Source organism: Tupaia chinensis, unplaced genomic scaffold (genome assembly GCF_000334495.1).
Source record: "Tupaia chinensis unplaced genomic scaffold, TupChi_1.0 Scaffold000119_1, whole genome shotgun sequence".
NCBI lineage: Eukaryota > Metazoa > Chordata > Mammalia > Scandentia > Tupaiidae > Tupaia > Tupaia belangeri.
The window spans coordinates 4,083,020-4,097,493 of NW_006159585.1; the positions used below are offsets into that span (position 1 = coordinate 4,083,020).

Here is a 14,474-nt window from a genome sequence, read left to right on the forward strand (position 1 = left end):
GGAAGATGCATCAATCAATATATAACACTTATAAATATATCTATGCACCCAACATAATGGCACTCAAATACATGAAGAAAAGATTGCTAGATCTAAAAGGAGAAACAGACCACAACTCACTAATTGTTAAGGATCTCAACACCCCACTATCTCGTTTTAAAAGATCATCTACGGGACCAGTGGGTGGCGTGGTGGTTAAGATGCTGGATGCTCCCACATGGTTGACCACAGTTCAAATCCTGGACTTGGTGGCTTGCTTTCTCACCTTCTCTCTCTCTCTCTCTCTCTTTCTCTCTGTGTCTCTCTGGTCAAAATAAAAATGAATGAATGAATAAATAAAGTTAAATAAATAATTAAATATAATAAAATGTTTTTTAAAAAAAGATCATCTAGCAAAAAAATAAGCAAAGAGATAAGAATCTAAATGATAGCATAAATCAAATGGACTTGACAGACATCTATAGAACCTCCTACCACAAAACTATAAAATATAAATTTTTCTCACCCAGCATGAAATCTTTTAAAAGATTGATAATATGATAGGGCACAAATACACCTGTACAGATTCAAAGGCATAGAATTCATATCCAGCATCTTCTCTGACCATGATGGAATTAAATTTGATATTAATTTCAGAAAAAAACCTTGAAGATACACAAACATATGGAAACTGAACAACGTATTCCTGAATGATTCACAACTACTGAAGAAATTAAGACTAATTTAAAAGATTCATTGGTAATGAGTTTCCATAATCTATGGAACACAGAAAAAGTAGTCATCAGAGTAGTCATTCATTGCAATTAGTGCACACAAGAAAAAGATGAGACGATAACAAATAGACAACCTAACATCATGCCTCAGAGATAACAAATAGACAACTTAACATCATGCCTCAGGGAATTGGGGGAAAACTTCAAAAATGCAAGGAGAAAAAAAATAATAAAGTTTGAGCAGAATCAAAAATGCGAGGAGAAAAAAAATAATAAAGTTTGAGCAGAAATAAATGAAATAGAAAATAAATGAACTATACAGAAAATAAATGAAACAAAAAGGTGATTCTTTGAAAAGATAAAAAAAAATTGACTCACCATTAGTTCAACTAATTAAGAAGAAAAAAACCAGATAAATTAAATTTGCAATGAAACAGGCAATATTACAATAGATGTAATAGAAATACAAAATCACTAGAGAATACTATGAGCAACTATATGCCAACAAACAAGAAAACCTGGATGAGATGGACATATTCCTTGGCACATATAATCTACGAACACAGAGTCAGCAAGACAGAGAAAATCTGAATAAATCCATAACAAGCAATGAGATTGAATCAGTAATAAATAACCCTCCAACAAAGAAAAGCCCTAATCCTGATGACTTCACATCTGAATTCTACAAAATTTGTAAAGAAGAGTTAACCCCCATTCTAACTCAAATTATTTCTAAAGATCCAAAAGGAAGGAACCCTCCCAAATTACTTTTTGAAGATGCCAACAGCCTCATTTCCAAAACAGATAACGCATGACCAAAAAGGAAAACTATAGACCAATATCTTTGATGAATATAGATGCAAAAATTCTCAACAAGATATAGCAAATTATATCCAGCAGCATATAAAAAATTATTCATCACAATCAGGTAGACTTAATTCCAAACATGCAAGAGTTGTCATCATACACAAAACCATAAATGTAATACAGCATACTAACAGAAAGAGAGATTAAAAACCATATGATCATATCAATCTATGCAGATAAAGCATTTGATAAAATACAACATCCCATTATGATTAAGACTCTCAGCAAAATTGGCACAAAAGGATTATTTCCCAACACAATAAAAAACATCTATGAGAAATTCATAACTAATATCATATTGAATGGGGAAAAGCTTTTCCACTGAAAACTGGTACAAGACAAGGCTGCCAACTTTCTCCACTCCTTTTCATAATAGTGCTGAAGTCCTAGCCATGCATTCAGAAAAGAGAAATAAAATAAAAGGTATTCAAATGAGGAAAGAAGAGGTAAAATTATTGCTATCCACAAATGACATGGCTGTATACATAGAAGACCCAAAGATATCCACGAAAGACTCCTGGAAATAATAAACAAATAGAGTAAGGTGGAAGGATACAAAATCAACATACAAAAATCTATAGCATATCTATATGAAAACAGCTAGCAGACTGAGGTATAACTGAAGAAAGTAATCCCATTTACCATAACTACAAAAGTATAAGATAGCTAGTAATGAATCCAACCAAAGAAGTCAAAAACCTCTACAAGGAAAACTATGAAAATCTAAAAGAAATCAAAAATAACAGAAAGTAGAATGACAGTCCATGATCCTGGATTGGAAGAATCAATATAATCAAAATGGCAATTCTACCCAAATTAATCTACATATTTAATGCAATCCCAATAAAATTAACAAAGACATTCTTCAGAGATCTTGACTAGACAGTCATAGAATTTGTCTGGAGTCATAAAAGACCCCATATTACCAAAGCTGTCCTGCACAAGATGAGTGGAGTAGTAGGCATCACACTCACTGAGCCTAAAATATATTACAAAGCTGTGATAATGAAAGCAGCATGATATTAGCACAAAAATAGACATGTGGGCCAATGGAACAAAATAGAGACCACAGAAATAAACCCCAAAACATACAGCCAACTGATCTTTGATAAAGGGTACCAGTCAATGCAGTAGGAAAAAGAGAAGCTCTTTAGCAAATGGTGCTGGAAAAATTCTGTATCCAACCGTGGAAAGATGAATCTCTCACTCTCACCATTAACAAAAATCAACTCAAAGCAGGTTCAAGATCTTAACCTAAGACTTCAAACTATAAAACTACTACTAGAAAACACTGGGTAAATTCTTGGAGACAATGGAGTAGGCAGACTTCTAAAATAAGACCCCCAAAGCACAGGCAATAATTCACAAATTAGATTACATCAGATTAAGAAGTTTCTGCACAGCAAGACAGAGTAATTAGTGCAAATTGACAACCCTCAGAATGGGAGAACATTTTTGGTAAATTAGGCCTCATATAAATAATTGATAACCAGAAAAGCAACTCAACTGAAAGAAAAAAAAAAAAAAGATCAACCCAATTAAAAGATGGGAAAATGAGCCAAACAAAAAATCTTTCTAAGGAAGACATGCGACAGCCAAAAAGCATATGAAAAAAATGTTCAACATCCCTTATAAGGTATATGCAAATGAAAACCACAAGAAGATACCACCTAATTACAATCAGAATAGCTAAGATTAAAGAAAAAAAAAGAAGAAAAGGTAAATGCTACCAAGGCTGTGGTGAAAAGAGAACTCTCCTAAATGGCTGGTGGGAATGTAAATCAGTCCAACCACCATTGTGGAGAACAATATGGAGGATTCTCAAAGACCTAGAAATAGAATTACCATATGACTCAGCAATCACATGCTTGCGTATCTACCCAAAGGGTAGGAAAATGCTCAGTTAGAAAAGTTCTTGCACATTTCTGTTTATTGTGGCATTATTCACTATTGCTAGGACACAGAATTAACCCAAGTGTCCACGAACGGATGAACGGATTGAAAAGGTATGGCACATATACTCTATGGAATACTACTGAGCCATAAAAATCCACCGGACCCTGAAATTTGATAGAAAGTGGACAAATAGGAAGATTTATTGCTGAGGGAAGTAAGCCAGTCTCCACTTAATATATACTGACTGTCTGCACTCTATGGCTGAAACCAAAAGATTAGTATATATAGAAGCATGGGACATGGTTATGGAAACTGGAGACAGTGTGGGAAGTGGATGGAAGAGGGAGAGCTAAGAGGAAGGAAAACAAGGAGAAAAATAGCAAGACATTCATGGAACACAGAAATGAATGATTATCTGTTGATGATAACATGTATGGTAGCTTCATCTGGATTGGTGTGAAGTGTATTCATGTTGGGTAATTCACTTTACAAGTAGTAATGTATAGTGATTGAATGTAATAAATAAATAGATACATAAACAAATAAATAAATGCCTCTCCCTGTATCTGTCTCTTTCCTTCTCTCTCCTACACATCTCACTCAAAAATGAAACGGACAAAAAAAAGAAAAAGAAAAAAGTACCTTACCACGATCCCTACTACAACGACAATTCTATTACTCTATGTGTTTACAAATAGTAATTATAAAATAATCCTTAAGAAATATGTTTCAAATTAAGCTCAACCTAAGAAATAAAGTCTGAAGCACACTGGATTACAGTGCTGGAAATCACCGGGTCAACTGAAGATTTGGATCTTGGGGAGTGCCTGGGATTGTAGGGAGCTGGAGTACTAGGGAAAGGGGATTGTGAAAATAGGATAGCCTGTCGAGGGTAATTCTGTCTCTCTCTGTGTTCTCTCTCTTTCCATCTACCTTTTTTTTCCAGGAAGGTAAGTTACAATATTTTAAAACTATCTATTATTTTGCATTTTTCACTAAGTAAATAATATTAAATGATACTATACTAATTACTTAGGCTATTGTATTGGTTAATCACACAAAAATGTAAGAACCATAGCCTCTTCTGTGTTGGACCCTGAAATACAGTTAGTAATAATAAGATGTATTTTTAAAAAGTCATTAATAATATAAAATTATTAGAGCCTATACAAGATAATGAAAAAAGACTATAGATACAAAATCTTCTTAAAGAAAAGATATTATTAAAGACTGGGACTGTCAAAACAGTTTTTGTGAAAACTATAGTGCTTCAGGTAGGTCTCTCTTATTGCAATTAAGAAAGAAAAGCATAGAGCCTATTTCAAGTAGGGGGTTTAATATGTGCAAAAGCACAGAGTGAGCAATGTCTACATTGTGTTTAGATTTTGCATAGATCAGTTGTACCAAGAAGATATTGTGTGTAAATAACTAGAAGATAAAAAGTCTGCATTACAACAAACTGAAGGCCACCTCTGTGGCCTGTGGTTAAGGCAGCTGTATCCCACATGATCAATGACACAGTTTGAGTTCTGGACTGGGTGCCTTGAGAAATACGCCAGGCACATGTCTGTGCATGCCCAAAATTCTGAAAGGAGGAAGAGATGGAGGAGAAGACACATCTGAGAACTGTGCCTTAGGAGAGACCATAATTAATTCTACGATCTCTTAAATCACTGACCTCTTAAAGCAATGGAATATCTATCATGGTTAACTAATCATATCTTCACTAAACAAACAAACATGTTGTTTACATATTTATACTTGAGTCATTTATCAAAATCTAAGACCTTGATACAAGAGACCATGTCATTCATGTGGTATTTCCCATAGTATCTAAAAGAGCAGGCCACACAATGAACACTAAATAAATACTAGTAAGATTGAAATTTTCATCATATACATTACAGGCATAATTAGTTGTTTTTTTTTTTTTTTCTATTATGGTTTTTGGTTCCTATGAGCTAAAATACATTTGAGATTCTTTGAAAGTTGAGAGCCTTAGAGGACCTCACAGTGATATAATAACATTAAAATAAAGAGGAAAAGAAAGGTCTGAGGAGAGTAGAAAACAAAAGCCCCCCAAAAAAAACATCAGAAAAAGAGCCCAGCATTTCCACTAAACACTTCAAGCTCGCCTGCTTCAGCCTCTGCGGGCAGCAATTACATTCCGAAGGAAAATGTTTTACAATTGTAATTACCCATAATAGGAGGAATGTATTTTTCCTTCATCCTACTCCCATGGTGAGTCAATTTAATTTTTAAATACAGGAGACATAATTGATTTTAGCCCTAGATTAGCGCTGAAAATGATCTATATGTGTTCTCGCTAATGGAACAAGAGAATTGGTCCTCCTTGGAGACTTTTACCCAAACCTGTTCATGCAACAATTACTAGAGTCTGACAGGTTAGTGTGCAAGAAGAGGGATGCAGGAGGGAAACACCCCACTGATTAACAATTGAGCAAAATAATTAATATTATGCTCTTCCCAGTTAATTATGGATTAGGAACAAATATATTATCGTCACAGAGGCCACAAGTGAGGAGACTGCCTGGAGGAGCCTTGTCCTATTTACCAGGGAATGGTCCTCTATGAGAGTTTCAGGACAAACCCAATTTGAATGAGTCTTTCATGGAAAAGGATGGATTAAGGAAAGACTCATTTTTCTAGTTCTGACAGATCTATCTCTTATCTGGCTGTAGATTTTCCAGTTGTTCTTCTGCCAGACTGCCCTGCAGATGATAGGGGGCAATGAAGTAGGGATAGCTCAAGACAAACCTGTGAAACAGGTAGTTTTTACTCTGCCATTTCACCATCAAAACAAGCCTGCCAGCACAACCTCTGAGTCTAATTCTTACTCTCACTGAGTTGTCAACTAATCCCCCCTAAAGCAGGATTAATAACTGGGATATTAGCTTCTAAGACTATAATTCCCAGGTGTATTTATTTGCATTTTAATCAATGACTCCAAGGAAGCAGATTTGGCAAGGTAGTGCAGGAGACTTAGGATCCAATTCACACCCCTCCATTTAACAGCGAGGTAATTTCTACGCTGTACAATAGAATCATAGCCACCTCATAAAAGTGTTGGGATAATTGAGTAAATTACATAATATATTCTGCACATCACTAGCATGGTGCTCAGCACCTTGAATGTGTCTCAAGGTTGAAAGAAAAGCCCCTCAAACCTAAAAGACAGAAGCTACATAATAATGCCTTGTGAACCCTGAGAGTCACTTCACTTGTTCTGGCTTCAGCTACATTGCTTTTAAAAGAGGGTTCATTGGGGGACCAGCAGGTGGTGTGGTGGTTAAGGCACTGGACACTCCCACATAGTTGACCACGGTTCAAGTCCCAGACCTGATGGCTTGTTTTTTCACTTTCTCTCTCTCTCTCTCTCTCTCTCTCTCTCTCTGTCTCCTCTGGTCAAATGAAAATAAATGATGAATAAATAAAATTAAATAAAATAATTTAAGAAAATAAATAAATAAGAGTGCTTATCTAGGTATAACTCTGTAGCCTAAGGGAACTGGATCTCATATGGCCAACCATGGTACAATGTTCAGGCCAGTGACTTGAAAAAATGCACTAGGTTATGTGTGTATTTAGAATTCTGACAAGGTGAATAGATGGAAAAATTATTTTCTCTGATGGGTGCACATGCCTTCTGTCAAAATAAATAAAGACTGTTTACCTATATGACATCTAAAATATTTCCCCTTATAAATTTCTGGTATTTTATTTCTGCAAATGAATAGTGCTCTTCATAGTAACACACAAGTAGAATGAGGACACACAAGTTCAGGAAACTCAGCATTAACACTTATGAATAGAGACAATCTTTAAAGGATGTATTTAAATATTACTAATTCTTGAATATACCCCGTGTTAATGTTTAGGGCATTTGCTGTTGGTAGTTAAAAGTAGTTGGGAGGAAATGTGCCCATGTGGTTTTCCTGCAGAGAAATGAAACAAGGAAAGAGCTGAAGTCACAGTAAATTATTCCAACTTCAACTGGCCAGAAACTAATTTGCAAGTTTTGCCTCTGTTGCATTATTTGACAGGCCCAACCCCCGATGGATTGGAATAGATAGTAAAATCTCACAACCAACTGATTTTTTATCTTTAATGTCTCACATAACCTTGTAGTATGATTTTATGTCAATCAAAGCATGGCATCTTATAGACATTTTGAGAAATGGAAAAATAGTATGTGTTTGTGTTTGTGCATATATCTGTGTGTAAGTTTGTATATGTGTGTGTGTGTGTGTGTGTGTGTATGTGTGTGCATGTGTGTCTAGTCTGTCTGTTTGCAGACCCAGATAGACTGTGGTAGATTCAGGAATCATATAGTCTGTCTTTAATAGTAATGAGTGTGCAATATATGGGAAATCACTAGTATTACTAGGAAAGTATTGGGGGGCCTACAGTTCACTGACTAATTAAATTGCTCATGAGTGTTTTGTTATCCAGATTCATATACCCAAGCATACTTTAAAAAGTTTCAAATGGCAGTAAGAGGAATTCATGAAACTCACTCCAATCACTAGCAAAGTGGGAGGCCATGTGATAATGATTGTTCCCATAGTAAGCCACATGATCAGATTCCTTTGACAGCAACTGATTAGTCCAAAGAATCTACTTTTCTTTTCTTATTATTATGATTAATTTGGAGTGTCAACTGACAGGATAGAAGGATACCTGGCAGGCTGGTGAAACATTATTTCTAAGCAATCTATGAGAGTGTTACCAGACAAAACTGGCATATGAATCTGAAGGCTGAGGGAGGAAGACCCATTTTCTGTATGCGCTATTTAGCCAGCTGGCAGGAACAAAGAGAAGTGAGATTCTATCTCCTCTCCCACTCTTTTCCTCTCTCTGGACCTTTTCTTCCAGAGTTTGTAGTGTGTTCCACTCCTACACATTTAGTCTGCTCCATCCCTGCTCTTCCACTCAGCACCTGGCTGCATTTGTTTGTGCCAGCCCCCGGTAACCTATTCCCTTCCAAATCCTTTAACTTCTGGACTTCAAATCCTTTAACTTCTGGACTCTGGATTCAAACCAGTGACCACTGCTTTGAGGCCTCAGACTGGCACTGCATCAGCTTTCCTGCATCAGAGTCTTAACTGTTTCTCCAACTTGCAAATCCCCCATTTGGGAACTTTTGTACATTGTTATCATGTGTGAAATAATCCCTACAATAAATCCCTTCTTTTACATGTATGCTTATCCTGTTGGTTCTGTTTCTCTAGAGAACCCTAATTGATACATTTATATAAATTGATTCCTAAGAAATTCAGAAAACTCTCAGTGCTGGAAAATTCTATAACTAAAATAATGAATGTTATGTTCAAAATGCTCATGCATAGGTATAAACAGTGCTCACTTATTTGGCATAGATATAAGAAGCAACTGTCCCCTTAAGGAAACTAATTTGTCATTTTTCCTACTTGGGTAAATATATGAGAAATCTAAATTTTAAGGAAATTAATGTATCTTTAATGACTTAATATTGAAATTGAATGGGAGAATCCCCAGGTTGGAGGTTGTCAGGGCTAGAGCATCAGGAAAGACCTAACGGGTGTGGTGATGCCTGCCCTTGGCAAAAACCTATGGAGACTGAAGGAAAGACCTAAAGATTACAATGTTAGACAAGAAAATGGAAGCCATGTTTTGAAGACTTGTATTACTTATACTTCATCAGTTTGCAAGACATAAATCTGAAATGGCTAGCAGTTTGATTCTTGAAAGATCTCTGAATTGTGTGCACTTACTAGGGTAAGTAGGTCAGGACCCTGTCACAAGACAGGTAGAAGAGAAAAATTCAGTCACAATATTTTCTTTGGCAACAAATGAGATGTGGCGATCAGGAGACAATGACGTATACCAAAATGGGTGATGTCAGTCAAAAGATAACATGGCACAGAATTTCAGTATTCTGTTCAGCCCTCAGAGATGTGGCATGTCAGTATGTAAAAAAGGAATCTCGAATTTATGTGGAAGGAAGTAGATATGGTGAATATATGGATAAAAGTAATGTGAAGTGACAGGCAACAACAATCATAGCTGATAACCTATTATTGAGTGACCAGACCAAAGAGAAGGTATAGAATAGATGATTCTTCTTTGACTATTGCTTGGTACAGTCTTATTTCCAAATCATGTGTAGTCTTTATAGTTTCTGAGGATAAGAATTAAAATACTGAAATATATATATGTAGATATAGATATAATGTGTGCATATATATATAGTGTGTATACACATACACATATACATACACATATATATGAAGAAATTGAATAGGAATTATTTGTGAAGAAATCAACATTCACCCATTTTGCCAAAGGAAAAGTTGAGATCCCAGAAAGATCAATATCATTTAGCTGTGAGAGGCAAATATAATAATAATAGACTAAATATTTTATAGATGAGAGCTATGTTAAACTGCTTCAGCATAGTAATCATTTTACTGTCCACGTGCATCTCATAACATGTTATAAACCCCAAATATACATATCATTTATGTTTTTGAAATCTGTATTTGAAGTAACCTTAATATCTGAGTAAAATTAAACATAGGGTGTGTTTTATATAACTTAAGTAAAAAATTAATTAAAATAGGTTTGCTTTTTGAAATTATGACTTGAATGGCCAAGTTAAAGTTTGTGTAAAAAAGAATACTGAGCCTTGGAATACAGAAGTCTGGGGCTAGCTGTGACATCATGGTTAAGGCAGCTAGATCCTAAATTGCTGACTACACAGTTCAAGCCCTAGACATGACAGCTTAAAAAGCACACCAGAAATATGTGTGTGTGTGTGTGTGTGTGTGTGTGTGTGTGTGTGCTCAAAATCCCAAAAAGAAGGAGGAATGGAGGAGAAAGGATTGCGGTGTGATGATCCCCTATGAAGGAGAGCTTCCTCTCTCTCTGTCTCTGTTTCTCTCTCTCCATTTTGCTGTCTCCAGTGAACACATGTGCTCTGTAGCAAATTTAAAAAGAAAATGAAAACAAAAAGAATTAGTACAGCCACTGTGGAGAACAATATGGAGGTTCCTCAAAGACCTACAAATAGATCTACCATATGATCCAGTACCTCCACTCCTGGGTATCTACCCAAAGGACAGGAATATACTCAATGAGAAAAGCACTTGCACATCCATGTTTACTGCAGTATTATTCTCGATTGATTAAAACATGAAATTAACCCAAATGTCCATGAACAGATAAATGGATTGAAAAGATGGGGCACATATACACTATGAAATACTACTCAGCCATTAAAAAAATGAGAACCTGACATTTGATACAAAGTAGGTGAATATGGAAGATTTATTACTATGTGAAATAAGACAGACTATGAAAGAGAAGCATTATATGCCCCCACTCAATATTTACTGAATGTCTGCACTCTATGGCAGAAACTGAAAGATTGGAAAGAATAAAAGCATGGAGGGCAACTATGGATAGTAGAGACAGTATGGGAGGAGGATAGGAAATGGAAGAGGGCTAGAGGGAGGGAATCAGGGGAAAAAGAAAGAAGCAAAACATTTAAGAGACACCAAATTGGAAAATTATCTGCTGATAATAAGGGGCACAGTAATATATTTGACCAGACTAATATATAGTGTATTCATGCTGGGGAAATTCATTTTGTATGCTGATATACAGTTGATATACAGTTATTAAACATTGAAAATAAATAAATAGGGCCAGCAGATGGTGTAGCAGTTTTGTCACTGAACTCCCACATGGCCAATCATGGTTTGCGTCTTAGACCCAGTGCCTTGAAAAATCATACTGGGTGTTATGTGTGTGTACATGACCTAAGTCCTAAGAGGAGAAAAGAAGGGAAGGGACTGCAGCGTGTCCATCCCCGCTGGGGGTGATTTCTCACTTTCCATCTCACTGTACCTGTCTCACTCTCTCTGGCAAGTGCACGTATCCTAAGTCAAAAACCTCTATAAATAAATTATTTAACTAAAATAAGAAGTTTGTGTGTGAATGGATGAAGGAAACAAAACACAACATTTAATTTAGTGGCATTTAATTGAGTAAATCTTTTTTTATTTCTTAATTAAGAGAGCTTTTTGCTATAGGTGTGTGTGCTCATTGGAGTCAAGAAATCACCTCCCAGTGGGGATGGCCATGCTGTAATCCCTTCTCCTCCATTCTCTTGGGATCTTGGGCACACACACATACCCAGCATGAGTTTTAAGCCACCAGGTCCAGGACTTGAACTGTGGTCAACTAGGTGTGAGTCCAGTGATGTAACCATTACTTCATCTGCTGGTCCCTAATTAAGTAAATCTTAACAGGATTCAAATCAGGCAATTGCCAAACCAACTTCCAAGCAACTCTGGTTAGCCTTGTGGTCATATAGTATTTAAGTTCTGGAAAAGGAAAATAATGTGTACAGGAACAGGAAAGTGGCATACAAAAACAAAAGAGAAAGAAAGAGCTAGGGAAAAAAATGGGTTGGTTACATTTTGAAGTTTGTCTTCATTAATACGGTTTAAAAGGCAGGATGCTTGTGATTGACTGAAGCCTAACTGCTGTGATTGGCTGTAACCTAGCAAAAAAGTGAAAAAGCAGTCTTATTCTTTGAGCCTTCCAGACCCAAAGGAATCACTTTTCACCTAAATATTTTGTGCTTTAGTTTATTGGCACATCTGCCTCTTTGATATTCATACTACTATAGTTTTCTGGCATTGTGCTTCTTAGGTAAGTATCTTTGAAGCTCTGAAACAGTGGCTAAAATCTCATACAACTCCAGCTGGTAATCATTTCCTTTGTCTCTCACATCCTAACAGAAGATAAACTTCGTCAGGAATTAAACTTATGTCTTATTTTAATTCTCCACAGCTTTTAACATGATGTCATTTAGATGAGAGGCAATCAATAAATATTAGTTGAATCAATGAATTCATGTCTATCCAGGGTTAAGAGTGCAAAAAGTCATTCCGTGGCCAAGCAATTGAGCAGAACTCACTTTTGCAATGATAGAAACTGGATTATAGGCCTCATTAACAACCGAATGACTGGATTGATTACTCACTATCATGAGAAAGTTCTCTGCCCCAGGCTCTGTGTTTAGCACTCCTTATAGGAAACCTAAAAAGTAACTTACTCATTTCACAGATAAGAAAGTCAGGCACAGAACAATTAAGTAACCAGGCCAAGGTCACACAGCAAATGTTAGAGTCAGAATTCCTATCACATCATTCTATTTCAATGACAATGCAGTTGCTTCTACCATTCACCTCTAAGAAATGTTTGACCAACAACCCGTAAATTCAGTTTCCCTACTGAATCAGTTATGATAAGAACAAAGATGTATTCCACTGGATGATTTTAGAGGAGACTTTAATAAGTGGATGGTAATCAAAGGCATTGAAGTAATAGGTAGAAGAAAACTGTAAGGACACTGCAGTACCCTGAGGCTAGTCACTCCTTTCCCGAAGATGAGGGTTTGAAGGAAATAAGTAGACACTGGGACCTGGAGAAAAGGAGGCTACATAGGAGTTGGGGAGAAAGGGCTCCTAGTACTCTCCCCTCACTCCTCCATCTTTCCACCACAGCTGCTATCTGGAGGGTGACAAACATAAGCCAGCTTGAGGTGGTGCAAGAGAGGCAAACCTAGGGAAATGAATTTCGATCTCCTTCCAGTGCTTTTCTTGGGTCAAATTGAAGAGAAAGCTACCCAGCAAGGGATTATTTATTCAGTTCTTGTAAATCAGCGCCCAGAGGACAGAGCAGGTAGAGAATGGTGAGGAGTGGATCTGAGGAAGTACATGGATGCTTTCCAGAGAACCTGTCACATAAAATAAGTAAAAAAATAGAACTGTGCTCTGTGACTTGAGGTCTTGGGAAGCAAGCAAATCTACAAAAGAGAGTAAGTCTTGGGTAAGTTTAAAAAAGAGAAACTATAAAGTTATCGAGACAAAAAAAAAATAATTGTTCACTGTTGAGTTCAGTTTAAGGGTGTTTTTTATTATAGGAGTGGCATCAAGAGCAAACTTATAATGCACCCAAGATATTAATTGGAAAGCAGTTGTAACAAAGAATGAGGGCAGAGAAATAATGGCAGCACATTTAACACAGTGGGTAGCACTGCTTTGTCACATCAAAATGGCCCCCAGACTGGGAGTGATGCGTTTCAATTCCACTCTAACAGTCATGGCACCCTGGAGGACAAATGGAAAAATGCCAGCTAACATTTTAATTTTGCCCTCTAGAGTCAGTATTTCTTTGCTTTCCACTCAGCCCTTTGCTTGACTCAACATACAGACTCAAAATGTTCTTACTGACTCAAATCTTAATTGATGTTACTTTCTAGCTGTGACACCAGATCAGTTTCTACTGACCTTAATATGTCTTTTACTTCGCATCCTCGGAACTCCTTTAATCTTTTCTATCTACCGTCCACATTCCAGCACCAGTCAGAGTGACTACCATGGCTTGGATACTGAATTGGCAGAAACAATCAATAGTCAATAAGTAGCTAAATAAATAAATCAATAAACTGGAACTAACAAATCCCCCACCAAGTGAAGATAGGCAGAGGGCAGGAATGAAAGGGAGATAGATAGGAATGAGCCCTTTGTTTTAGAATGTATCTATTGTACAATTAAAAACCTGTGTTTTTTTTTTTTTTTTTTTTTAAGAGTAGCTTTTTAAAATGTATTACTGATATTTTCTTAGTGCTATTAAAATATCTGAAGACAGGTGAGGTAGAAGTAGAAAGAGAAAGTGAAGGAACTGAGCATATGTATGAAGAGGGAGCTATGACTGCTTTGCATTTTGCAGTGGTAGATTTCTCATTTCTTATGGTCTTAACTGTGGTCTGACTAGATTCCAAGGTTCATGGAGGTAGGGAATCCCTCTCATGTTTCTTGTTTATTTTCCTGTGGAGCCCATCACCTAGGTGACGTTCCATGGAAGTGCCAAAAAAAATTTAAAAAGTCATTGGCGAAAATCCTTTGCCCTTTTATCTAATAG

The 14,474-nt window shown here is 36.4% G+C and overlaps 1 pseudogene; it reads left to right on the forward strand.

The window, feature by feature from the left end:
- Positions 1–9,144: 9,144 nt before the first annotated feature.
- LOC102486116 (single-stranded DNA-binding protein, mitochondrial pseudogene) lies at positions 9,145–13,973 on the forward strand (annotated as a pseudogene).
- Positions 13,974–14,474: the final 501 nt, after the last annotated feature.